The 25,618-nt window shown below is 42.6% G+C and overlaps 1 protein-coding gene across 11 annotated transcripts in view; it reads right to left on the bottom strand.

Annotated features, from left to right (window-relative positions):
• ZFYVE28 (zinc finger FYVE-type containing 28) overlaps positions 1–25,618 on the bottom strand; it is a 299,046-nt gene that overhangs the window by 207,345 nt on the left and 66,083 nt on the right. Inside the window, exons 1-2 of one of the 11 annotated variants that reach the window (XM_045018914.1) lie at positions 24,401–24,432; positions 22,371–22,526 (exon numbers count right to left, since the gene is read on the bottom strand). The exons of 9 other annotated variants lie outside the window; for them this stretch is intronic. The gene's annotated coding sequence lies outside the window, so the exon portion shown is untranslated. Of the gene's footprint in view, positions 1–22,370; positions 22,527–24,400; positions 24,433–25,618 lie in introns of those variants that run through there. One more of the 11 variants, XM_045018915.1, reaches the window with a different exon arrangement.

The raw sequence follows: 25,618 nt of genomic DNA, 5'->3' as shown, positions 1-25,618 counted from the left end.
GGCCTTTCCCGTCACAAATGGCGTCAAGCAAGGGTGTGTGTTGGCACCGACCCTGTTCAGCATGATGTTTTCAGCCATGCTGTCAGACGCCTTTCACAACCAAATAAGTCCTTTGTGAAGCCCATAATTTCTGGTTGAGCTACAGCATACTTTTTAGAAAGACACCCAATCTTGATTTAAACATTTAAAATGATGGCAAATCTACCACATCCCCACATAAGTTGTGCTAATGGTTAATAAGACTAACTAATAAATTTGCACCTTCTATTTAGTGAGAGTTTATCTAGCCTCAGCTTCCAGGAGCTGGATCTTGTTATGCCCAACTCTACTAAATAAAAGAACCCTTAACTATTAGAAATCTTCTTCCTATATTGGTACTTATAGACCATGATTAAGGCCTGGACTACACTAGGGGGCAGGGTCGATGTAAGATATGCAACTTCAGCTACGGGAATAGCGTAGCTGAAGTCGAAGTATCTTATTTCGACTTACCTCCCGTCCTCACGGCACGGGATCAACGGCCGCGGCTCCCCCTGTTGACTACGCTACCGCCACTTGCCCTGGTGGAGTTCCGGAGTTGACGGGAGCGTGTTCGGGGATCAATATATCGCGTCTAGATGAGACGCGATATATCGATCCCCGATAAACCGATCACTACCCGCCGATCCGGCGGGTACTGTAGACATACCCAGAGTCACCTCTTAACTTATTTTAGATAAACTAAATAGCTAAATAAATCAAGCTTCTTTAATCTCTTACTGTAAGGCATGTTTTCCAAATCTCAAATCATTCTTGTAGCTTTTTTCTGATTAATTTGTCCACATCCTTTTAAGAAGTATTGACACCAGAACTAGATATAGTAATGGTCTCACTACTGCCATATACAGTGGTTGTACTGCACGGTAACACCTCCCTACTTTCTCTTTATACTCTCCTGCTTACTCATTCAATGATTGTGCGTGACCTCTTAACCGCAACACAATGTTGGGAGCACATATCCAGTTGGTTATCCACCCTGAGTCACTGCTTTCCAAAATACAGTCCCTCATCCTGAAAAATGTAACCAACATTTAATGTTCTTACATGCATAACCTTGTATTTGGCTGTATTAAAAACGCACGTTGTTCAAGTAAACCCAGTTTACCATGCAATCCAGATTGCTCTGTAGAATTTTCTTCTGTGTTAGGGTTTTCACGTGCATTAGGTTGCTTCATAAAGCATTTTATCCTTTACATAGCAATGATATTAGGAAATTACATAAGAAACTTTTCATTTTATTAACATGCAAATATGCATTTCACAAATCATTTTTACCATTTCAACATGTACAAAATAAACAAAAGGTTTAAAGCATTTCCACCTACACACTATTTTCCTATAGGCTTTTCTTTGTAAAGAGGGAGAAGGAAGGGTTTAGACTGCACATTCCAACATTCCTCTGGAATACCCTGAATAAGGAACATCCTAGAGAGACAAGGTTTATGCGGTAATATCTTTTATTGGACCAAATGTTGGTGAAAGAGAAGCTTTTGAGCTACACAGAGCTCTTCTTCAGCTACTTCAGAGCTCTGTGTAGCTCGAAAGCTTATCTCTTTCACCAACAGAAGCTGGTCCAGTAAAAGATAACATCTCAGCCTCTTTGTCTCTCTAACATCCTGGGACCAACATGGCAACAACAACACTGCAAGGAGCATTCTCACATTCTTTTACATAACCAGGTCTTTCCTAAAAGATTTTTCTTTACAAAGTTTGTTTTCTTGAGGTAAGTACATAATAACGGCCATTCTGAGTTCCCTCTAGCCCAGTATCCTGTCTTCCGACAGTGGCCAATGCCAGATGCCCCAGAGGGAATGAACAGAACAGGTAATCATCAAGTGATCCATCCCCTGTCACCCATTCCCAGATTCTGGCAAATAGAGAGTACGGACACCATTCCTGCCCATCCTGGCTAATAGCCATTGATGGACCTATCCTCTATGAATTTATTTAGTTCTTTTTTGAACCCTGTTATAGTCTTGGCCTTTGCAACATCCTCTGGGAAAGAGTTCCATGGGTTGACTGTGCACTGTGTGAAGAAATTCTTCCTTTTGTTTGTTTTAAACTGGCTGCTATTAATTTCATTTGGTGACCCCTATTTCTTGTTTTATGAGGAGGAGTAAATAACAACATTTCCTTATTTAATTCCTCCACACCAGTCATGATTTTATAGACCTCTACCATATCCATAAGAACATAAGAATGGTCGTACCGGGTCAGACCAAAGGTCCATCTAGCCCAGTATCCTGTCTACCGACAGTGGCCAATGCCAGGTGCCCCAGAGGGAGGGAACCTAACAGGCAATGATCAAGTGATCCCTCTCCTGCCATCCATCTCCATCCTCTGACAAACAGAGGCTAGGGACACCATTCCTTACCCATCCTGGCTAATAGCCATTTATGGACTTAACCACCATTTCTCTTTCAAACACTGTTATAGTCCTAGCCTTCACAACCTACTCAGGTAAGGAGTTCCACAAGTTCCCCCTTAGTCATCTCTTTTCCAAGATGAAAAATCCCAGTCTTTTTAATTTCTCCTCATATGGCAGATGCTCCATACCCCTAATCATTTTTGTTGCTGTTTCTGTATCTTTTCCAATTCCAATATATCTTTTTTGAGATGAGACGACCACATCTGCATGTAGTATTCAAGATGTGGGCGTACCATGGATTTATATAGAGGCGATATGATATTTTCTGTCTTATTATTTATCCCTTTCTTAATTATTCCCGTTTTTTTGACTGCCACTGCACACTGAGTAGCTGTTTCAGAGAACTATCCACAATGACTCCAAGATCTCTTTCTTAAGTAGTAACAGCTAATTTAGACCCCATCATTTTATATGTATAGTTGGGATTATATTTTCCAATGTGCATTACTTTGCATTTATCAACATTGAATTTCATCTGCCATTTTGTTGCCCAGTCACCCAGTTCTGAGAGATCCTTTGGTAGCTCTTCGCAGTCTGCCTGGGACTTAACTATCTTGAATAGTTTTGTATCTGCAAATTTTGTCACCTCACTGTTTACCCCTTTCCCCAGATCATTTCTGAATATGTTGAATAGGACTGGACCCAGTACAGACCCCAAGGGGACACTACTATTTACCTCTCTCCATTCTGAAAACTGATCATTTATTCCTACCCTCTGTTTCCTCTCTTTTAACCAGTTACCAAACCATGAGAGGACCGTCCCTCTTATCCCATGACTGCTTATTTTGCTTCAGAGCCTTTGGTGAAGGACCTTGTCAAAGGCTTTCTGAAAATCTAAGTACACTATGTCCACTGGATCCCCCTTGTCCACATGTTTGTTGATCCCCTCAAAGAATTCTCGTAGATTGGTGAGGCATGATTTCCCTTTACAAAAAACATGTTGACTATTCCCCAACAAATTATGTTCATCTATGCATCTGACAATTTTGTACTTTACTATAGTTTCAACCAGTTTGCCTGGTACTGAAGTCAGGCTTACCAGCCTGTAATTGCTGGGGTCACCTCTGGAGCCCTTTTTCAAAACTGGATTCACATTAGCTATCCTCCAGTTGTTTGATACAGAAGCTGATTTAAATGATAGTTTAAATGTTCATGCAAAATCATTTTTATATCAGCATTGAGATTTATCCATCACAGTCTGTTCTTTTCATAATGATACTCAGTATATGTATCAATAATCTGGAAGAAAAATTCATTGCTGGTAAAGTTTGCAGATGACAAACATTGGTGGAGGAGTTTACAATGATAAAGATTTTAAAACTCTTGTAACAATTTTGTAATGATTTTATTGGAATAGGCCGTTATAATTTAAGATGTAAACTTTTCTCCAGTTAAACAGCAAATGGCTGGCCCATGTATTCCTGGAGAGGAGACAGGGGCTAAATATTGTTAAACAGAGAAATAATGGGATTTAAGATTCTTAATATTTACTAATTGGCCTATTTTAAGATAATTCCTTCAATGGCTTCTTCTGAATAACTGATTTAAAATATTTTCTTTGATTTCATAGGATTTAATTACCTTGTCTATCTATAAACTATTATCCGTGATACCCAACTGAGCTCATCTACCCTTAAACAAATTCTTCAGTCTATTTACAAAGTCTTCATTTTCTAATGATATACTAAGACTGGACTCAAATTTTGGGGAAAATAATTTTAATTTACCAAGAAAAAAGCACCCCAGAGGCGGTTCACCCTCAAGGGTGTAATCTCTGTTAAAAACGCTTCACAGATAGAAATACGGAATCAATTGCAACAAAAGTAACTAGTTTATCATTTGTGTTCTGTTCTGTGTGGTATCATCTAATGTGTTGGGTTGTTTTTTTTACTTGCTTTAATAATAAAATAGCCCTGGTTAATAATTGTGATGATTTTGCTTAGTTTTAATCATGGTGTCCGCTAAAGTATGTAAAAGAACCTCTTTGATTAAATAGTAGAAGTCACATCCTTGAGTTGGCAGCAATAGAAATAATTAGCAAGAGATAGCCTACCATATCTGGTTTCTCTAGACTCAATAATTTTAGTAATTTTGAGGATCAAATTATTTGGTGCTCAATAACAGTACAAGTTAACCTTTTTCACACCACAGACCCTACTAGAAAGATGCCCACTGGATTATTTATGTCATGTTACCCAGTTTTTAATCCATTTAACATGTGTGTGTTGATTTTGTGTTGTAATAGCTTTTTAATCTAAATGTCATGGCATAGATTATAATCTATGCCAAGAATGCTGATGGACAATGTAGCAAAACTTGTTTATTGTCACATCTCACCTGCAGACACCCAACTCCATTTTAAGGCTTCTTGTGACAGAACAGAATGAAACCCCTGGATGCATCTACACAAAACATTAGCACTAGACACAGCCATCAATGGTGCAGCAGCAGTAAACTGCTCGGATAGACATAGGTCTTGACAACAGTGTAACAGAAACTTGCTCAGAGAGAGGTTTTATAACATAGTGATGCCTGTGCCCTGTTGACAGTTGCACTTACAGTATGGCTACCACCAGTGCAACTGCACCATTGGCAGTTACTATGTATACAGGTACTAACTTTTTTTTTTAAAGGGACAAGGCTTTATAGTGTACCTGTTTATATTATTAGTTGTATTATTGTAAGTCCTAAGAGTCCTACTCATGGACCAGGACCCTATGGTGCTAGGCACTGTATAAATACAGAAAAAAAATGTTGACCCTGCTCCAAAGAGCTCACAATCTCAGTATAAGACAAGACACAACAGATGGAGGAGTGCAAGAAAACACAGAGACAATACGGTCAGCATGATAAGCAGTAGTCTCAGCACACCAGCAGCCTGACTGTTAAGTTTTAAAACTTTGTTGTTGGCATCATGGAAAAAGGAGAGTTTTGAGGAGGGCTTTTAAATGGAGGATAATGAGTTAGGTTTGTGGATGCTTATAGGTTTAGGGCTTCTGGGTCACACAGCAAATCCTATTGGCTTTGCCCCCTTTGTAAGGCGGGCCTTCCGCTGGGGTCAGAGATTAAGTCAGACCCCAAATTGGTAAGGATTTAGGTCATATAATCACTTCTGGTGCATCCTCATTTCCTGTGGCATTGAAGTAACGGGGGATTTCTGGTTACAACATCCTTATCTCATCCATCAATTTTCTTGACATAAGCTAGGAGCAGAATACAATAGAGAAGATTATACAGTGCTACAAAATACTAAAGATATTTCCATGCTCCTTGTAGTTACTTTGGCTAGCACTTTACATAGAAAATGTTCATAACTATAAATATTTCTACTGTAAAATTCATAGTACATTACCTGAGGATTATGAAGTTTTATAGCAATTTTGGTCACTATTTTCCCATCGTATCGATCTTGTGTATTTATATAACACCAATTACATATTACCTAAGCATCTTACCATCTTTAATGTAATTGTCCTCAAAACAATCTTGTGAGGTAAGGAAATACTATTATCTCCCTTTTACAGATGGGGAACCTGATGCACAGAGATGCTAAGTAATTTGCACAAAGCCAACAGGAAGTCTCTGGAGGAGCACGGAATTGACCCTCTGTCTCCTAAAACTGTTATACACAACTCTAAATTGTAATCTAACTCTGAGATGGAGTTTCTTTAATGAATTCTATTCAATTAAAAATACCTTTCTAATCTTTTAAAATGTAAACTCTCATTGAAAATTATAAATCTGATGTGAATGTTTAACTATTAAACTATAAATACGATTGAGACTCTTCATACAAGGATCTCAATAGTTCATGACATCAAGTAATTTTATTTGAAAACTCCCTTTAAACAAAATTCCCCATTCTGTCATTCAAATGAATAGGAGTTAACACAGGGTATTTTCGAAACATCTTTTCTTTTGGACTCAATTACATTTGGATTCAGTTACTGTCTTATCACAGGACTTCTTCAATAAGAGATTTAAGCCAGTCTTATCTGATTATTAAGAATATGCACCACATGCTCTCTTTCATTAGAGTAGAAATTCAGAGAAACACAACCAGATTTTAAACTCAAACTCAGGATTCCATATACAACATGAGAAATCTTCTTACTGCAGATATGCCCACAAGTAAATGTTTTGTTAAAGGAAACACACAAAGCATTCTGCATTACTGAGATCAGAATGCTGTTAAAAAAAATTTATTACAAGATTTGGATAGATCAGGATTTAAAAGTTGACCAAATAATTACTTTACACAATGCAAGGCAAACCACAACAGCAGTGATACAATAGTTATACAAGACCAGTTACCATATTTAACTCTTGGGATTTCTGTTAAAATGGTTTTGATAGTACAATTTTACTCCAAACCTATTAAACATGCAATATGTATTACCCCTATGAATTAGCCAAATTGATCCGAGTTTCTTTATATCTGAATGGGTTGAGGCTAATGTGCAACAGGAAACTATTTTTTAACTATTTTTTTAAAACAGATTTCTACATCTTATGTCTTTTCAGATAACTAAATTACTCAAAACTGACACCTTTTAATCAGTTGTTATAAAGTCAGAGGAGACATTTTTAAAATCAAATTTCATCAGGGGACATTTTCCTCTCAAACTCTGTTTAGCTACCAACAACCTATTCTGTACTGTTTCGTCTCTGAACCATTACCATAATAAAATTTTGTGACATCTAGAGTCAAGGCAACCCATCTGCTAATACATGGGTAGCTAGTATCTTTGACAGGCTAATTTTTATCAAGGACAGCAAGAAAAATGATCTTGCTAACATCATATATATCATAAGATTGCTCAGCTTGTGCTTTTCATTATTCTTCCTGGATTGTATTTGAGGGAAATTGCATTGTTACATTAATACATCTCACTGTTTTGTCAACAATAGTTGTGACACTAAGTTTAAACCTGAAAGCATTATCATGTAAATGGGAATAATTTCATGGGGAACACATTAATCAATGTACCTGGAAAATATGACAAATCTGAGAATGAGCTGAAAAATAAACTGCAATTTCATCTTTAATTTGTGTGCTTAAAAATATGTAGCAGAGATTGAAATACACATCTTTCGTTGTTATTAAAAAACAGGTTCACCTTTCAGATAGGTGAATAATAAAAATTCTAATAGTTTAATATACCATTTCAGTTTTATAATTCTTTTTAACCAACATGATAAAAAGAAACCAATACAATGCTTATAAAAAAGAGAACTTTTACAAATGGTAAATTATCATGTGTTTCGTGTATGGGCTTTCATGTGTTACTATTCTAATACAGAAATAGCACAGTTTTGTTATATACTGTACCATGTGACAGAAGTTGCACTGAAAGGTTTTCGTTCTTTTGTGGAATTGGGAGCAGAGTTAGTAAGGATGGGGTTTTGAGGAAAAAACGATTATCCACCTTTTTCATAACTGTTGTTCTTCAAGATGTGGTGCTCACGTCCATTCTAAGTTGTGCACGCCCATTAGAGATTTTTGCGTTAGAGGTATCCGTAGGGCCAGCTGTGGCGCCCCCTTGATTGCCGAGCTCATGCGACGGGTATATCAGGTGCCGCCGGCCCTACGCCCTCTCGGTTCCTTTTTGCCGACAACTCCGACAGAGGGACAGGAGGGCAGGTAATGGAATGGACATGAGCAACACATCTCAAAGAACAACAGTTATGAAAAAGGTGGGTAACCATTTTTCTTCTTCGAGTGCTTGCTCATGTTGATTCCATTTTAGGTGACTCACGAGCAGTATCAATGGAGGCAGAATCAGGGTTCACAGTCTTGCAGCACTGCTCTGCCAAAGCCAGAGTCATCTCAAGCTTGCTGGGTAAGCGCATAATGAGATGCGAACATGTAACATGACCAGGTAGTGGCCCTAAAGATCTCCTGGATTGATACCTGTGCCAGGAAGGGCACTGACAACACTTGTGCCCTAGTCGAGTGTGCCATCACGGTTGCCAGCGGAGGCACTTTCACCAGCTCATAGCAGTAGCGGATGCAGGCCATGATCCAGTACAAAATCCTCTACGCAGACACTGGGCAACCTTTCATTCTGTCTGCCACCACAATGAACAACTGCGTTGACTTATGGAACAACTTTGTTCTATCTATGTAGAAGGCCAGTGCCCTCCTGATGTACAGGATGTGTAGCCTAAGCTCCTCATCTGATGCAAAAGGCTTTGGAAAGAAGACGGGCAACTATATGTCCTGGCCAGTGTGAAACTTGGAAACAACCTTGGGCAGAAACACTGGGTGTGGTCGCAGCTAGACCTTATCCTTGTAGAAGACCGTATAGGGCGGCTCCGAAGTAAGTGCCCTGATCTCAGGCATCCTGCAGGCGGACGTTATCGTGACTAGGAATGAGACCTTCCAGGAGAGAAGCAGGAGAGATCAGGAAGCTAGAGGCTGAAAGGGAGACCCCACAAGCCTTGACTATATGAGATTCAGGTCCCGGGAGGGATGAGATCCCAGCTCTGCAGGTAGAGACGCTCCAGACCTTTCAAAAACCATGCCGTCATGTCATGAGCGAAGATTGACCTGCCTTGGAACGGAGGATGGAAAGCAGAGATAGCGACCAGGTGGACCTTGATAGGTGACAGGGACAAACCTTGCAGTTTGAGGTGCAGCAGATAATCCAGGATCTCCTGCAGCAGGGCCTGCTCAGCCCAAATACACCATTCTGAGGCCCAGCATGTGAATCTTATACATTTGGCCAGGTAAGTCGCTCTGGTGGAGGGTTTTCTGCTACCCAGCAAGACCTGCTGGACACGAGCCAAGCATGCCCATTCCTCCATGCTTAGCCACATAGTAGCCAAGCCGTCAAGTGCAGCACTTCCAGGTTTGGATGCAAATGGCTGCCGTGGTTGTGTGACAGCAGATTTGGCCGGCGGGGCAGCTGCAGTGGGGTGGCTACCAAAAGGCTCAGCAACGAGCCAAACCAGTGCTGACGAGGCCACACAGGGGCTAGTAGGATAACTCTCGCTCTGTCTTGCTTGATCTTCACAAGGACCCTGTGAATCAACAGCACTGGCAGAAAGGGCAAACATCAGCATCCCTGGCCATGGAATGAGAAAGGTGTCTGACAAGGAGCCCCTATCCATTCCCCGGATTGAACAAAACACCTGGCATTTTCTTTTCTGCCTGGATGCGAACAACTCCACCTGGAGAGTCCCCCACCTCTGGAAGATTATGCTGTCCACTTCCAGATGGAGCGACCACTTGTGGCGAGAGGAGAAAGTCCTGCTGAGGTGATCCAACAGAATGTTCCTGGTTCCTGGCAGGTGTGCGGCTATCAGATAAATGGCATGCCACAAACACAGAAGTCCGAAAGGCAGAGAGCTTCTTGACAAAGGGCCGAAGACCTGGCACCGCCTTGCCTGTTGATGTAATACATCACGACAATGTTCAATGTTTCTTGCCTTCAGGTGGGGCAAGAAAGCCTGGCAGGCCAAGCTAACTGCTCTGAGCTCCCTGGCGTTGATATGGGTCAGATCATCCCGCAACCAGAGGCCCTGGGTGCTCAGCTTGCCCAGGTGGGCTCCCAGCCCAGGTCCGAAGCATCGGAGACCAGGGCCAGCAATGGGGATGGGGTTGCGAAGGGGACTCCCTCCAACATTCACTCGGGGTCCAACCACCAATCCAGGGACAATGTGATGTGGTCCGGCACCCTGACTACCCGGTCTAGGTCATGCTTGTTGGGAATGTAGACCGATGCCAGCCATGCTTGTAGGGGCTGGAGATTAAGCCGAGCATGGCCGACCATGTATGTACATGCAGCCATGTGGCCCAACAGCCAGAGGAAGGTGAGAGTCATGGTGAGAAGATGGTTCTTTACATGGGAGATCAGGTCTGGCATGGCTTGAAAATGCACTTCCGGAAGAAAGGCTCTGGCTTGCATGGAGTCGAGAACCACCCCAGTGAACTATTTGCTGGACAGGCATGAAGGCGGATTTTTCCTCAGCTATTAACAGGCCCAGGTCGCGGCAGGTGGAATGCACGATATCAAGGCTCTTCTGCACTTGACCTTAATGAGCCAGTCATTGAGATATGGTAAGACCTGCTGAGACCTGCCCTTGAAGAACCAGTCATTGAGATATCGGAAGCCCTGGACCCTTCGGCATCTCAGGAAAGCAGCCACTGGCGCCATATATTTTGTCAACACCTTTGGGGCCGATGAAAGGCCAAAAGGCAGTGCCATGAATTGAAAATTGTGCCCGCCCACTATGAAACAGAGGAAGCATCTGTGGCCTGGGAATATGGAAATAAGCGTCCTTTAAGTCGTGGGCTGTGTACAAGTCTCCTGGATCCCAGGAAGAGATGATGGGAGGCCAGGGAGACCATGCGAAACTTCAACTTATTGAGACACTTGTTGAGGTGATGCAGGTCCAGAATGAGTCTGAGGCCCCTTTTGCCTTCAGAATTAGGAAGTAGGAGTAGTAGAACCTTTTCCTTTCATGTCCCGAGGGACCTCCTCTACTGCCCCCAAGTGCAGGAAGTTCTCAACCTCTTGAACAAGGAGTTGCTTGTGAGATGGGTCCCTGAAGGGGGACAGGGAAGGTGGGGTGGGAAGTAGGAGCAGCCAAATATTGCAGGATATAACCCTGAGATACTATGTCCAGCACCCAGCTTTTCAAGGTGACCCGCAACCAGGCCGAACAGTAAGGATGAAGATGGTAGAGGAAAGGACAAGGTGGATCAGGGAAAACTGACTGGGGCATCGCTCTTCAAAATGAGCGCTTCTGGTCCCCGGGATGCTTCACCAGGCTGGAATGTGCAGGTGAGTGGGAAGAAGGAAGGTGACAACTAAAACTCGTGTCTCTATCCCTCTCCTTGCAGACCCTGGATGAGGCTACCAAGGCCTTGGCAGTGGGGGTGGCCAGAACTGCTTCAGTGTAGACTGCGGCGTATGCATGCCCAGCGAGCAAAGGGTGGCCTGAAAGTCCTTCAGCCCACAATTGCAGTGCTGGTGATAGAGGGCGAGCCCCAGAGGATCTGGGCTGCAACTCTGGAGATCTGAGGTGCAGAGGAGGAGAGCACTGCCTTGTCTCGGGGGATTGGCGGCACTCCATTGCCCCCTGAGGGGTCTCAGCAGATGGCTTACCCTCAGAGGGAGCCTTTTCCGTTTCCTACGGCACGCGTGGTGACAACTGCGTGTGCGGAGGCCTCTGCTCTCTCAGCACCAGGGGAGCTTGGGAAGGCCTTGATGCCATCAGGAGTTTGCGTCCCCTACCTACCTACCACTCCTGGGAGTTGGTGGTGGATCCTTTAAGGGGCTACGGTTCCCAACTGGGGAGGCACATACATGTGGCTCCAGAGTGGCCGGGCAGCCTGAACTGGGTCCTTTGCCTGATGTCCCATGGCCTTACTTGCTCAGGGAGCCATGCTTCTTTGGTTTTCTTTTGGAGCGCCAGCTATGGGGAGCGATGCTGAGTGGAGCCCGGTGCCAGGGGTGCGCTGCGCACTGAGGCCAAGGTATTAGGTGAGTCTTGGCAGGACAGTTCGGAAGCCAGACGAAGGGCAGCCTCTCTGGGGAGAGCCCACAAATGAATATCCTGCTCTTTCTGAGTCCTGGGTCAAAAAATTTTACAAATACGACACTTATCCTTCACATGTGATTCCCCCAAGCACTTGAGGCAGCTGTTATGGGAGGTCACTTACAGGCATAGGCTTGTTACAGTCCACGCAGGGCTTAAACTCCAGAGACCGGGGCATGCCCCGCCTGGGGCGAAGTCCCCACTGGGACTCTAACTTCTAACTACACTCAACAACTACTTAACACTAACTACTATAAATAAACTATTTACAAGGCCCTATGGCTCAAAGTCAGATGAGATGAAACCGCTAGCCCTTGCGATTCAAGGAAAGGCGCTCCGACTAACCAACACGGTCAGTAAGAAGGAACGGAGAGGGCTTAAGGCCAGTGGCACCTGAAATACCGCTGCATAAGCATGGCACTCAAGGGGGTGCCACAGCTGGCCCTATGGATATCGCAAAGGCAAAAATCTCTGAAGACCATGCATGTGGGTGCGCACACACCTAGAATGGAATCGATATGAGCAAGCACTTGAATAAGAACACCTCATACCACTCTTCGTCAGTCTTAGATGTAATATGCCTTTGCCTGATCCCAGTGTTACTCCAAGTAGACCTGCCAGTGATTTATCATGATGTTTGTTCAGAGTTCTTAGTACATTTTTGACAGGGTTACTTTCCTTGAGCCAAATCCTGAGAGTTGCAGACCCCATTTAATCTGTGAAATATACATGCACTCAAGAAACCTATCAGAACTTGACCCCCTCAGTTTATTCTGTTCCCAGTCAGTTACAGAATTTATGGTTTCATATGTCAATATCTTTCCCAAATAATTTCCACATAGAGTTTTACGTTTCACAGTTTTAGTGCATTTTACATTAATTTACCCATGGTACATTACACAAAAGGCAAGTGCTTAAACTGGCAGTCAAGGTGATTAACAGACAGAACACATACTTGTTGAGCTACTGGTAATGCTCTGTACTACTATGCAAGACTCCAGGAATCAAATTTGGGGAGGCTGCTGCAGGGGCAGGATAGACAAGGGGGTAGAGGACTCTCCGTCCCTGCTTGCTGCCTGAAAGAACACAGATCATCCCCCAAAGACTCCCAAGGGAATGGTGAACTAGTGAGGAACATTATGTTTAGGATGGTTTGTGCACGCGCGCGTGTATGTGTGCGCGCAATCTGTACTCTTCTGTGCTTTATCTGTTAAGTAATGAGCATAAAGACATTAGACTGGACAATATATGTGCACATTGACTGTTTCACACCTGCTGCATGTCCCTGAGAGAATGAAACTGTAAACCAGACACTTCAAACCTGTGGGGTGGAGTTCTGGGAGATGGGGGTGTTTTAGTACCAGGGACTCTGAAGGGTCAACACTATGCCAAGAGGGCCTAGGCAGCTGGACAGTGGGTTCCTACACTTCGGGGGTTTCAGATAGAAGGTCTGTGCCCTGAAAGTGTGCCTAGGGACCCTGAGATTGGGGCAGTGGCTGGACTCCATTAAGACTCCAGGGGTCTGAAACATCCCAGGGATCCAGAGCACAGAGGCTTGGATTCCCATCATAGTAATCCTAGTGGGAGGTCAGTACAGGGCACTTGCTAGGATCTGTGATAATAGATAGATCTACATCATTCAGTTTATTCTTTAAAATATAAGTACAAGAGGAGGTCAAGCTCAGTGGAAAAAAAAATAGATGAAATTGATGATAACCATCCATTCTTTCCCAGACTCTTCAATAGGATACTGAATAGGAATAATAGGAAAATAGCACATTTTCAGTGATGAAACAGCTTGTGTGCTAATGTAACAAATTTTAAAAGGGATGACCACTAGCAAATAATGTGCTCGAGTGTTATCTTTACTATAATAGGACAAAACCATCATTTCTATGTGTCTGTTTTCAACAAAAACTGTGTATTATGTTCTTATGAAGCCTCTGTCAGCTTTAGAACAACTTTAATAAACAATCCAACCCTTCAATCTAATATATTACAACAGCATTAAGAAATGACAGAGCCTGTTTTAGTTGTCTTTCTGTGGCCAAATACCTCAATCCATGAAAGGAGTATATTAATGGACTATTATAGAATCAGTTCCTGGAAAAAGTCTTAGTTTTGTTTAAAATGGTTCCTTATATTTTATTTTTTATAACATATTAAGTTAACACCAAAAGACTCTGGTCGTCATCATCCAGGATCAAACCTGGGACCTCTGGTGCTTAATGCACGAGCCAATACCGCATGAGCTAAAAGACATCTCCCTTCCAAGGCTGTAACAGGCTCATCAATCTTTAGCTCAGGGGTCAGCAAACTTTCAGCAGTGGTGTGCCAAGTCTACATGTATACACTCTAATTTAAGGCTTTGTGTGCTGGTAATACATTTGAATGTTTTTTAGAAGGTCTCTCTATAAGTCTATAATATATAGCCAAACTACGGTTATATGTAAAGTAAACAAGGTTTTCAAAATCTTTCAGAAGCGTTATTTAAAATTAAATTAAAATGCAGATCTTATTAGTTTAGTGTGATCCTTGCCCTTGCTTTTCCTTGCTGAGTTTTCCAATGACTGGTGGCACGTATTTGGATACTTTAAGCTGCACACAGGCTTCTGAGTGATCAGTTGTTAACCAGCTGGAACCCCAGATCGGCAGCTGAGGTGAGTGGAGCTGGCGGCTGGTAGGGCTGAGCAGGGCCGGAGGCCTGGACCTAGTCTGGCAAGGGGCCTGCACTGGAACTCCAACCGGAAGCAAGGTGAGTGGGGCTGCAGCCGGGACCCTGGCTGGCAAGGGGCCAGCAGCCAGAACTCCAGAGCAGGAGCAGGCTGAGCGGGTCAGCCCGCCCAGCTCTGGGGTTTCGGCAGCGGGCTGAGCATCTCTGCCTGCCCCCGCTTTGGGGTTTCAGCCGCCGGCTCCTGCCAGCCGGGTTCTCAACCCACTGCCAGCCTGGGGTTCCTTCCCCCAGGCCAGCAGCGGGTGCTGAGTGGGACCAGCGGTGGGACCCTGTCTGGCAAGGGGCCAGCAGCGGGAACCCCAGAGTGGTGGCAGGCTGAGCAGCTCAGCCCACCGCCACTCTGGAGTTTGGCCGCCACTTCCTGCCAGCCAGGGTCACAGCCTGCTGCCAGCCTGGGGTTCCTTCCCCCAGGCCAACAGTGGGTGCTAAGTGGGACCCCAAGGGGCCAGCAGTGAGAACCCCAGAGCAGCGGCAGGCTGAGCGTCTCCGCCCGCCCCCACTTTGGGGTTTCAGCCACCGGCTCCTGCCAGCCGGGGTCACAGCCTGCTGCCAGCCTGGGGTTCCTTCCCTCAGGCTAGCAGCAGGTGCTGAGTGGGACCAGTGGCGGGACCCCGGCTGGCAAGGGGCCAGGAGCGGGAACCCCAGAGCAGCTCAACCCGCCCCGTGTGCCAACAAAAATTGTAGCTATTTTCGTAGCTGAAGTTGCATGTCTTAGATTGATCCCCCCGGCAGTGTAGACCAGGCATGAGAATAAGAAATGTACACAGAGTGGAGGAAAGGGAGCCCACCAAATAGATACTACACAATTTTTTATTATGTGAAGTATATATGTTTTGAAATTACATTAACACTGACTTTCCTCAACTGCCCCAAGCCACCTGGCCCAACTATCCCTTAAGTATTAAAGAAATTAGCTAATGTTTAAGACAGTGTTCCAGAGGGAGTAGCCAATCTGATCAGTTTGGGGAGGCTGTTCCAAGCTGTGATGGTTCTCAGAGTACCTAGGACTGTGACCTTGTAAACCCAGCAAGAAGGAGACATGCTTCCACTTAACTGAGTGTCAGCTCCCTCACACCACCAGCCTGTCAGCCACTCTCACAATCTCCTCTGGTCTACAGCAGCCCTTACTTTGCCTTGCAGATTAACAATAGTGTATCCCAGTGCCTGAGCCCCTTTGAAACATGCCCCTGTAGCATCCCAGCCCTTTATCCACTGAACACACTCGCAGAAATACTAAGTCTGCTGTCCCCAAGGGACGAGTGTAAATATCAGCTTGAATGACTCAGCTCAGAATCAGCACCCTGCTTAATATCTCAGTACGTAGATATATTTATAGTGAAAACAACAATATGTTTGTTTTCAAAGATTCAAGAGATAGTGAGTAATGACAATGGAAACAAGAGGGTTACATATAAAAAACCCAAACTTTCTACAAAGTAAACTTTACTGGCTAACCTTCTGTCTAAAGAAGTTTCTCTTACTCCAAATGTCCTTTGCAGCATTTCCCATTTTGTGATCCTATTTTCATGAATGTGATCGCACTGCCTAATTTCTTCCTAGGTGCAGGACAAAGAGGTTTTTTTCCCTTCTACTTATATCCCCAAAGTTCACTGTCTATACTCCAAGACAGCATAATCCCCTTGTCTTATTTTATTTTTATATTAGGAAACTAAACTATTATGTGCTACAGGCAAAGATTCAGAGGGACCACAGTACACCAGTGCCTGAGGCCCTTGCACTGGAAGCTAATTCTTTAAGTGAGATATACCCAGATAATCCCAGCAAGTGACCCGGACTCCATGCTGCAGAGGAAGGCAAAAAACCCAAAGCCCAAGGTTGCTGCAGATCTAACCCTGGGTGAGGGAGGGAGAATTCCCAACCCCACATGTGGTCATCAGAAAGTGAGGAAAAAAAAAAAACCATGTGGCCAAGGTTGGCATCAGTGGTGGAAAAGAAATCATAGCCAAGAAGATGACAACTTTTAACTCTTTGTGAAAAAAAGAGAAGGTTGAATTTGAGAAGTATTATGAAAAAGAGGCAAGATTGGGAAACAGTCTGGATTTGTGAGATCAGAGAATGGGATGAATTGAAGATACCTTCCCATCAAACAGTGTTGTAAACTGGAATCATGGTGCTAGTGACAGAGAAAAGGGATAATGGAGAAGGTTTCAGAATTAAAACAATGAGTTTAGTTTTGATAATTTTAAGTTTCAGTTAATGGTCGGACACCAAAGGGAGATGTCAGAGAGAAAGGTTGAGATAAGGGACTGGACAGAAGCAGACTAGTAGATTTGCAAATCCTTAGCATAAAGATACTGGCTGAAGCTATCTGTGCATTGATGCAGCAACACAAATAAGGGGTACAAAGGGGAAGGAGCTTAGAGGCCAAAACTGGAGGCCTGTGAGACTCCTGCAGAGTGTGAGAAGGGAGGAGAATGAGGGGTTCAAGATCAAAGAGGCAGGAGGAGATGCAGAAGAAACAAACGGTCAGAAAAGCCAAAGGAGGATCAATTTGTAAAAGAATTTTTACAATTAATGTGTTTTTAGAACTGGTTTTCAATTTATTTCTTATGAAGTGTAGAGAACATAAGAATGGCCATACTGGATCAGACCAAAGGTCCATCCAGCTCAGTATCCTGTCTACTGACAGTGGCCAATGCCAGGTGCCCCAGAGGGAGTGAACCTAACAGGTAATGATCAAGTGATTTATCTCCTGCCATCCATCTCCACCCTCTGACAAACAGAGGCTAGGGACACCATTCCTTACCCATCCTCACTAATAGCCATTAATGGACTTGAATTCATGGAGGTTATCTAGTTTTCTTTTAAACCCTGTTATAGTCCTAGCCTTCACCACCTCCGCAAGCAAGGAGTTCCATAGGTTGACTGTGCACTGGGTGAAGAACTTCCTTTTATTTGTTTTAAACCTGCTGCCCATTAATTTCATTTGGTAGCCCCTAGTTCTTATATTATGGGAACAAGTAAATAACTTTTCCTTATTCACTTTCTCCACACCACTCATGATTTTATATACCTCTGTCATATTCCACCTTAGCCTCCTCTTTTCCAAGCAAGGAAACCTCTAGAATGGACAATACTTCTAATGTCAGAATGATTTTTTTAAGAGCACCCATTGGTAAGTTGGTTGCAAACAATATGCTTTCAATTCAGAATTTTCCTGTGTTTGTGTGTGTAAAAAAGTCAGATTTCTTTAAATCACAATACTGACTGTAATACAAGTTCTTTGAACAATCTTTCATAAGAGTCCCTGATTACAAATGTGTTATAATCCTGATGCACAATAAGGTGACTACAAGACATCATAGCCCCATGTATCCCACTCAAAGAGAATTTGCAGAACTTTGCTTCAGAATTTAAGCTTTTCTTTTAAAAAGTTTGCTTCTAGTGCTTATGACTGAAAAAAAAATTGAAAATGTCAACTGAGTGTAAACCAATGAAGTTTTGTCTTCCTGAGTCTGAAGACAGCCTGAAATAATAACTGAGAGGTGAAAACGGTCCCATCCTTTTCAATAGGAGTATTAAGTCTAAATGCTGCAGGTCATTTAAACAGTTACAAGTCACCTATCAGAACGTCTGAGAGGCCAAAATTTCTGAAATTCTCCTGCCCAAATGGCAACTTCTCTGATGCAGTTACACATTTTCAAATAAAAAAAATCTTTAGGCCAACCAAAAACAACTTAATATGTAGTGACAGTATAAAATAAGTTGAAAATCAAAACAACATGGGGGGCTACTTTTTGTATTTCTTCCATCTGGGTGGAGATGGGGGATCGATGAAGTAATTTTCATTGTAATCAGTTTTGTTTTCAGTGTTGGGATGTTTGGTTGCAAATACTGAGGGGTAATGTTTGTATAAAACAAGCTGTTCCCATGGAAATATTACAAAATCATAGGAACATGTATATTGGTTTGTGCTTCTTTAAACCTTCATTTTACAAAACCTAAATTTTAAGCCAAATTTGAGTTGACCATGTTCTTAACTTATAAAATAAAATTATTCAGATAATTCAACTATCTTTAAGAGAGACAATGCCCAACTTTATTTCCCTATTACATCTGCTTTGCAACTTTAAGCAGGTACCTGAGGACTGACCTCAACACAGGGCTGGTGTAGTGGGTCCTATGCCACACATATTCCTGGCTCCAGCACAGAGGTATAGCTAGGAGCTTCTACATAATCTTCCTGATCCCTAGCAGCCATAGAAGTCCCTGAGAGCCAGAAGCACCTGGGAAAAGGGGGCTATCTGCCAGCCCCATGATTGGGCAGCAACAGATAACACTGAATGCCACCTTTGTCCCACTTCCAGAGTTGTGATGAGCATAGCTTTGGCAGTCCCATGAAATCATAGCTAATGCATTTTTAGTAATCTAGGAACAGTAAGCACACACAGGATAAAAAAAGTCACTTTTACACAGTTACAGGATCAGAAACCAACTTTCAGGTCAAGAAAAGAGTGAACATAGGCAAACAATCTTCAATTCACAATCTCATATCAAAGCCTTAGGTATCCATCTTTACATTGCACTGTATCTATTTGGAATTTGCCTCAACTCTGTAGCAAGTAGAGTTTTAACTACTGTCCTAAATATGCCCTTCTCCCTCTCTGTTGTGTAACAGTATAAATCAAATTAACTTCCTGAACCAATGTGCCCTTCAGCTTACATTTCAAAATTCTAATTACCTTAAACACTGTCAACTTTTTACAATTGACAGGGCAATCAGTCTTCTCATTCATATTTTAAATTATTCCAAGTAAATACTCATGACACCAAGAGAATTTCAGATTTAAATGGACTGTGTTCTCTTTGTAACATATTTTTAGATCCATTATATAATCTAAACCTTGTCAATTAGTTGTGTATTTATCATTCCTACATGCTATTTGAACACTCAAAATTATGCATTATGAAAATATCGCATGCCAAAGCAACATATTCCTCTGACGTTATACCTTAGATAAGCTCTAGTTTTATTCCCTTACATAAATACATGGTTCACTAGTATTTGTTTGTATCTAGTTTATCCAGTAGCATTTTGTAACTGCCATTCAACAGAATTTCTTCTTCCTTGGACATTTTGTCAAATATATGCCATGTGTCATTTTAAATTTCTAACCGTGCACTTTAAATTATTAGCCTTCAAAAACCTGTATGGAGATTTATAAACCCTGTGTGAAGAACTCACTTGAGTGATTTGAAAATACTCAGAGGGACATGAAACAACAACATCCGTACAAGTAGGACAATCTGCTGAAAAACAGGCAGCAAGCCAAACACCCCGTGAAGGTCTGGGCAAGCAAAGAGACAAAATCCTGAAAAGCTGTAAACAGTAAAGGTGGAAATACTTTTTACATTAAACCAAAAAAAAAAGTAAAAGAACAAGATAAGATGGTACTAGACAGCTTGTACTCTTTGAAGCTTATTAAAAAACACACACAAATCAACACATCAAATGTTTTCTCTAGTCCACAGTCATGTATTCTCATTTATTATTGTACTGATTAATAATTTGATTACACTTCTACCCTGCGACCCGATATAACACGAATTCGGATATAAAGCAGTAAAGCAGCGCTCCAGGGGTGCAGGGCTGCGCACTCCAATGGTTCAAAGCAAGTTCAATATAACACAGCTTCACCAATAACACGGTAAGATTTTTTGGCTCCCAAGGACAGCGTTATATCGGGGTAGAGGTGTACTTGTAACCAAAGAATCACTGAAATTAGAAATGTTAGTTTATAGCACCCAAAAATGTGAGAGATGCTTCACTGACATGCAAAAATATACACAGCCTGTTCTAAAGAACATAACAAGAACGTAAGAAAATAAGAAAGACCATACTGGGTCAGACCAATGGTCCTTCTAGCCCAGTATGCTGTCTTCCAATGGTGGCCAATGCCAGATGCTTCAAAGGAAATAAACAGAACAGGGCCATCATCAAGTGATCCATCCTCTGACGTCCAGTCCCAGCATCTGGCAGTCAGAGGCTTAGGGACACCCAGAGCATGGGATTGCATCCCTGACCATCTTGGTTAATAGCCATTGATGGACCTATCCTCCATGAACTTGTCTAACTTTTTTTAAATACAGTTATAGTTTTGGCCTTCACAACATTCCCTGCCAATGAATTCCACAGGTTGACTGTGCATTGTGTGGAGAAGTACCAGTACTTCCTTTTGTTTGTTTTAAACCTGTTGCCTATTAATTTAATTGGGTGAATGCTGGTTCTTGTGTTATATGAAGGGAGTTTACAGGAGTTGTAACAAGTGGAAGCAACAAACAATGAAAGGGATAGTAGGAAAAGGGGACTACCAAGCGACAAGTGTATGGTCATACGGTTCCTTAGGTTTGTTATATTAGTGTCTTGATGGTTTCTAGAGGTTGTATTTATAAATCTTTTTGGACTGGGAAAGCTGAATGGAACTCGTATGGTATGAAGATGGGAAAAGACAGCAGGGGCAGGAGAGGATGGAAACAGGAAGAAACAGGGAGTATAGCAGCATAGGGAAAAAGAGTGAGAGGGAAGGGTAACAGGATCAGGAAGAGGAACCTAGTAGCCTTTGTAACGCCTATTGAAAACAGAAACAAGAACTGTATTAGCTAAAGCGATGGGCCTGGTTTTATTACTTGGGAAATCTAAGAAAAAACAGATGCTTCAGGAAGTGAAATGAAGGGAATCATCATCCACTAAGGGTACGTTTTAGTCATGGGTATTTTTAGTAAAAGTCATGGATAGGTCACGGGCAGTAAACAAAAATTCACGGCCCATGACCAGTCCATGACTTTTACTATATACCCCCTGACTAAAACTTGTGGGGGGCAGCTTGTGGGGGGCAGCCCTTGGGGGCCCCATGGGTACTTGAGGGGGGAATGGCCCGGGGGCACCACAGGTGCTCGGGGGGGAGGGAAGGTGTTGGCAGGTTCCCTACTTGGCTCCTGGGAAGCAGCAACCTCCAGCTCCTAGCTCCACGTGCTGCCTCCACTCTGCCCCAAGCCTCGGTTCTGCAGCTCCCTTTGGCTGCAAACTGCGGCCAATTGGAGCTGCGGGGGCGGTGCCTGTGGGCAGCAGCAGTACATGGAGCTAGGAGCTGAGGAGGGGAGTTCCTGTCACCCTTCTGGGGAGCCCTCCCAGTAAGCACCTCCCCGCACCCCACTCCCCAGGCCTCTCACACCCAAACTCCTGCTGCTGGGGGGGGGGAGGTGCGTGAGAATCCATGACTTCCATGACCTCCATGACAAACAGAGCCTTAATTATCAGTACCAAGACTAGACAGAACTCTGAGTTATTCCCTTCAACAAAAAGTACAATCTATACAAAAAGACGAGCTGGCTTTGAGCAAAGTAAAGTGTTTTTTAATATTGTTGCATAAGAAAGGTCCCCTAAACCAAATCCCTTGAATTAACTATAACTTAAAAAAAATATTCTGCTTCTAGGAGTAAGAAGTCCCACATCTTTCTCTACTTGAGCAAACCAAAACAGCAGTATTTAGATGCCATGCTATTTTGGCCATGTTTTCCTTTTCCTGCTTTATGAGTCACAGTGCTGCCAAAATATTCAAGACTAAAAATCAAGAGAAAACAGAAAGCAACGTGTACAACCTTCACTCAGAATATTTCCATACCAGGCTTTTTTCCACTGTCAGGCTCTCATATAAGGATCAAAGAGGATTGAAGCAAGTTGATTATGCAGTTGATGGAAACCACTCAGAAGCTTCAACTGTTCCAAAATGCATCAGCATGCACTGGTAGTGTTACCTAAAGGAATCACATTAATTAGTTCTCCAATGGCTTCTTATTTATGTCATGGTGCAATTCAAGGAATTGACATTAATTTATTAAGTCCAATATCATCTCAAACCCTCACTATTAGAGACTGCTTCTCTTCTCATATAGTGCTGCAGCAGTGAGGTCAGCTGAGGTGCTGAAGCTAAGTCCTTAGATATAAATGCATGGTGGCAGGGCATACTCACTGGAGGAAACTGAACTCTAATTTGCTTTCCCTGTGGGTCTAAAACAGCTCAAGTGTTTGGAAAACAGTAAAAGGCCCCTCAATTTTCTTGAGTTTTTGCCTGGGTGGTATTGGAGTGGGTTCTACATAGTTGTGATTATGTCCTTTCTCTTTGATTTTGGCCATGAAAAGTAGTCCATTATTAAACACTATAGGCTCCCTGATCTTTGTACTTGGGTACATTCCATAAATAAAAAGTAAAAGCATTCATTGCAGCTAGCTTTCACTTCAAAGGTAAAACAAAACAAAAAATCCCCAACCCTTACTAGATCTGATTGGTGGCCTGAGACGATACACAGCTTACTGAAGAATTCTCTCCCCCTCCTGTGTTCCATTTCTCTCTTCCCCACAGGTCTTTGCCAACTCGTCTTTGCACCACACTATATGTGTTCTCCCATCAACTTTAGCATTGGTTCCAGCATTATTTTTTCTTGCTGCTCCATGCCATGGAAACCAGCTGCAGAGTAAGAATTACCAAAATCCCTCTGAAGAGCTGCACACTGATACTTGAGATAGCAGGATTCCAATCAATTTCACAGACAGTGTTGGCAGTGAACACAATGCAGAGGAGCAAGTGAGAAATGCAGAATGAATATGGAGGGCAGTAGTAGAGAAAGTGAGGGAGGGGGAGGAGAATACACAGGAAATTGGAGGGTGATACAGTAAACTGGAAGGAAGAGGGATGTGCATGAATTGGAATCTTGGTACATGTAAGAAAACTTGAGAGACAAGAAACACACACTTTGCAGACAACACTTTCCAAAAAGCCTTTAGTCTCAGAGGACAATTTGGGAACCAGCACTAAACACAATACCAATGTGCCTGAAGGGAAAACTGTCATTCCCCTGCTACTTCACATTCAGATTCAGTGCTAGAGCTGGTTGAAAGTTTTCCAACAAAACAGTTTTCTGTCAGTAAATGCTGATTCAACAGAACTGAAACATTTCACAGGAACATGTCAATTCTGTCAAAATTTGCCTGCCTGGTTTCCTGATATCCCGCTTGGCGGTAGGGTTGCCAACCCTCCAGGTTTGGCCTGGAGTCTCCCAGAATTGGCATCGATCTCCCAGTGATTACCAAAAGCAATCCGAGAGATTTTAATAGGATATTTTAAGAAAATTACATTATGTCATGTTGGGGGGAGGGGGAGAAGAGAATCTCCCGGAATAGCTTCAGTCAGAGTTGGCAAACCTACTTGGCGGCTGTCTTGCTTCCAGTGGCCTACTACCCGGCTAGCTGGCTCCCTGGAATGCCCAGCTTTCCCTGACCTACCTGATTGTTCAGCTGGCTTAATGGCCAGGGAACCAGCCAAGGAGCAGAAAAATTTGCAATTCTTACTTGTTGTTCCAATTCAGAATAAAAATCTCTGGAAACACAAAATTTTCCACAAATGGAAATTCTGGCTCCAGCACAGTTCTATGCAATGCCTAGTCCCAAACATATCACATAACCTTTATAAAATGGTTACACTGCTTTGTTAGAAGAAGTTACTTCTTTTTCCCCATGACACAAAATAATGTATTCTTGAAATGCTACAGTAAAAATATAGACAATGTTTGTATCATTCCACATATTTATCACATATTGACACAATGAATTTTCCCCAGTGATCTTCATGCACCTGCACTAAATTGTTTTGCAGCTCTACTGTCATCGGAACTACACATGGTATGTCAATGCCAGTGAAACATCTTGAATCACAATAGTAGTATTCAACCCTATTCAAACAGAAAATAGAAATTAATGTCCTTGTAAAGACTTTACAGGAAGGAACAACCATACCCAGTGACTTGTTCTCACACTGAAAATGAAGGCATCCTTTTCTTTCACAAAAATAGAGCACATTAGTACCATTTATAAACAATCACAAGCAAAATTATAGTTTAAAAATAATATTTGCAGATTATAATTATGTTTGTTTTTCTTCAACTAAAATAAATAAATATTCAAAAACACCTTGGAAATATATTGCATGGCTAACAAGTTATTTTATATATCCAAGCTTCAGCCCAAAGCAATTTGAAATAGCTGAGATATTAAATTCCTCCACACAAGGCTTTATAAACAGAAATACCACCTCATCTGTAACTACGGACATGCTGCTAGCAGTGCCATTTAAAAAATAAGTTATTATGGACCAGTTCTCCAGTGGCACTGGCAGTTATTGGTATACAATGTTCCAGTGATTGATGGCAATAAAGTGCACAAGAAAAAAAAAGTAAGTCCATTGAGAAGAGGTTTGAGGAAGCTTCTTGACGATCAACCCTGTACAAGTGTAGCTTTTACATTTTGGGGCAACCGAGATACTCAAAAAAAGGCAATGCTAACGGTGCTTCTTAATTCAAGTGTCTGTCTCCTCCTCCTTTCTCCTGCCTTCCCTGCTCCCCCCCAACGTGCACACATGCACAGACTTCCTATGTCCAGCTAACCACTATTTCCCTGCCCAGCTAGTCACAAGCCAGAAACACCAGTAGTGGGGAAGATGAGACTTTGGGAGCCAAGTAGTGTTCGCAGCCACAGGCCCACTCTTTGGTTACACTTGTTGAACTTCTATACTTTTGTTGTCATAGTGATCACAGTTTAACTGATACCAAGCAACAATCTCTCCCCTGGACCAAACCAGCTTTCTGCTTCAGTTTGTTGGACTTTCCCCATTAACTCGTTACGTTGTTAGTCTTCTGACGGAGCATCTGTACAATTGTTTTATTGCCTTGTTTTACCAAATGACAAACTGATTCATTGATAATGTGCTAACTAGATATTTTGCCAGCCCACCACTAACTCGGCACTATTTTCTGCACTATGTTTGCCACATCTCTTTTCTGCCTCACTCTCTCCT

Source organism: Mauremys mutica, chromosome 5 (genome assembly GCF_020497125.1).
Source record: "Mauremys mutica isolate MM-2020 ecotype Southern chromosome 5, ASM2049712v1, whole genome shotgun sequence".
Lineage (NCBI taxonomy): Eukaryota > Metazoa > Chordata > Testudines > Geoemydidae > Mauremys > Mauremys mutica.
The sequence above is the reverse complement of the archived record's forward strand: the minus strand, read 5'-3'. Positions and strand labels throughout refer to the sequence as shown.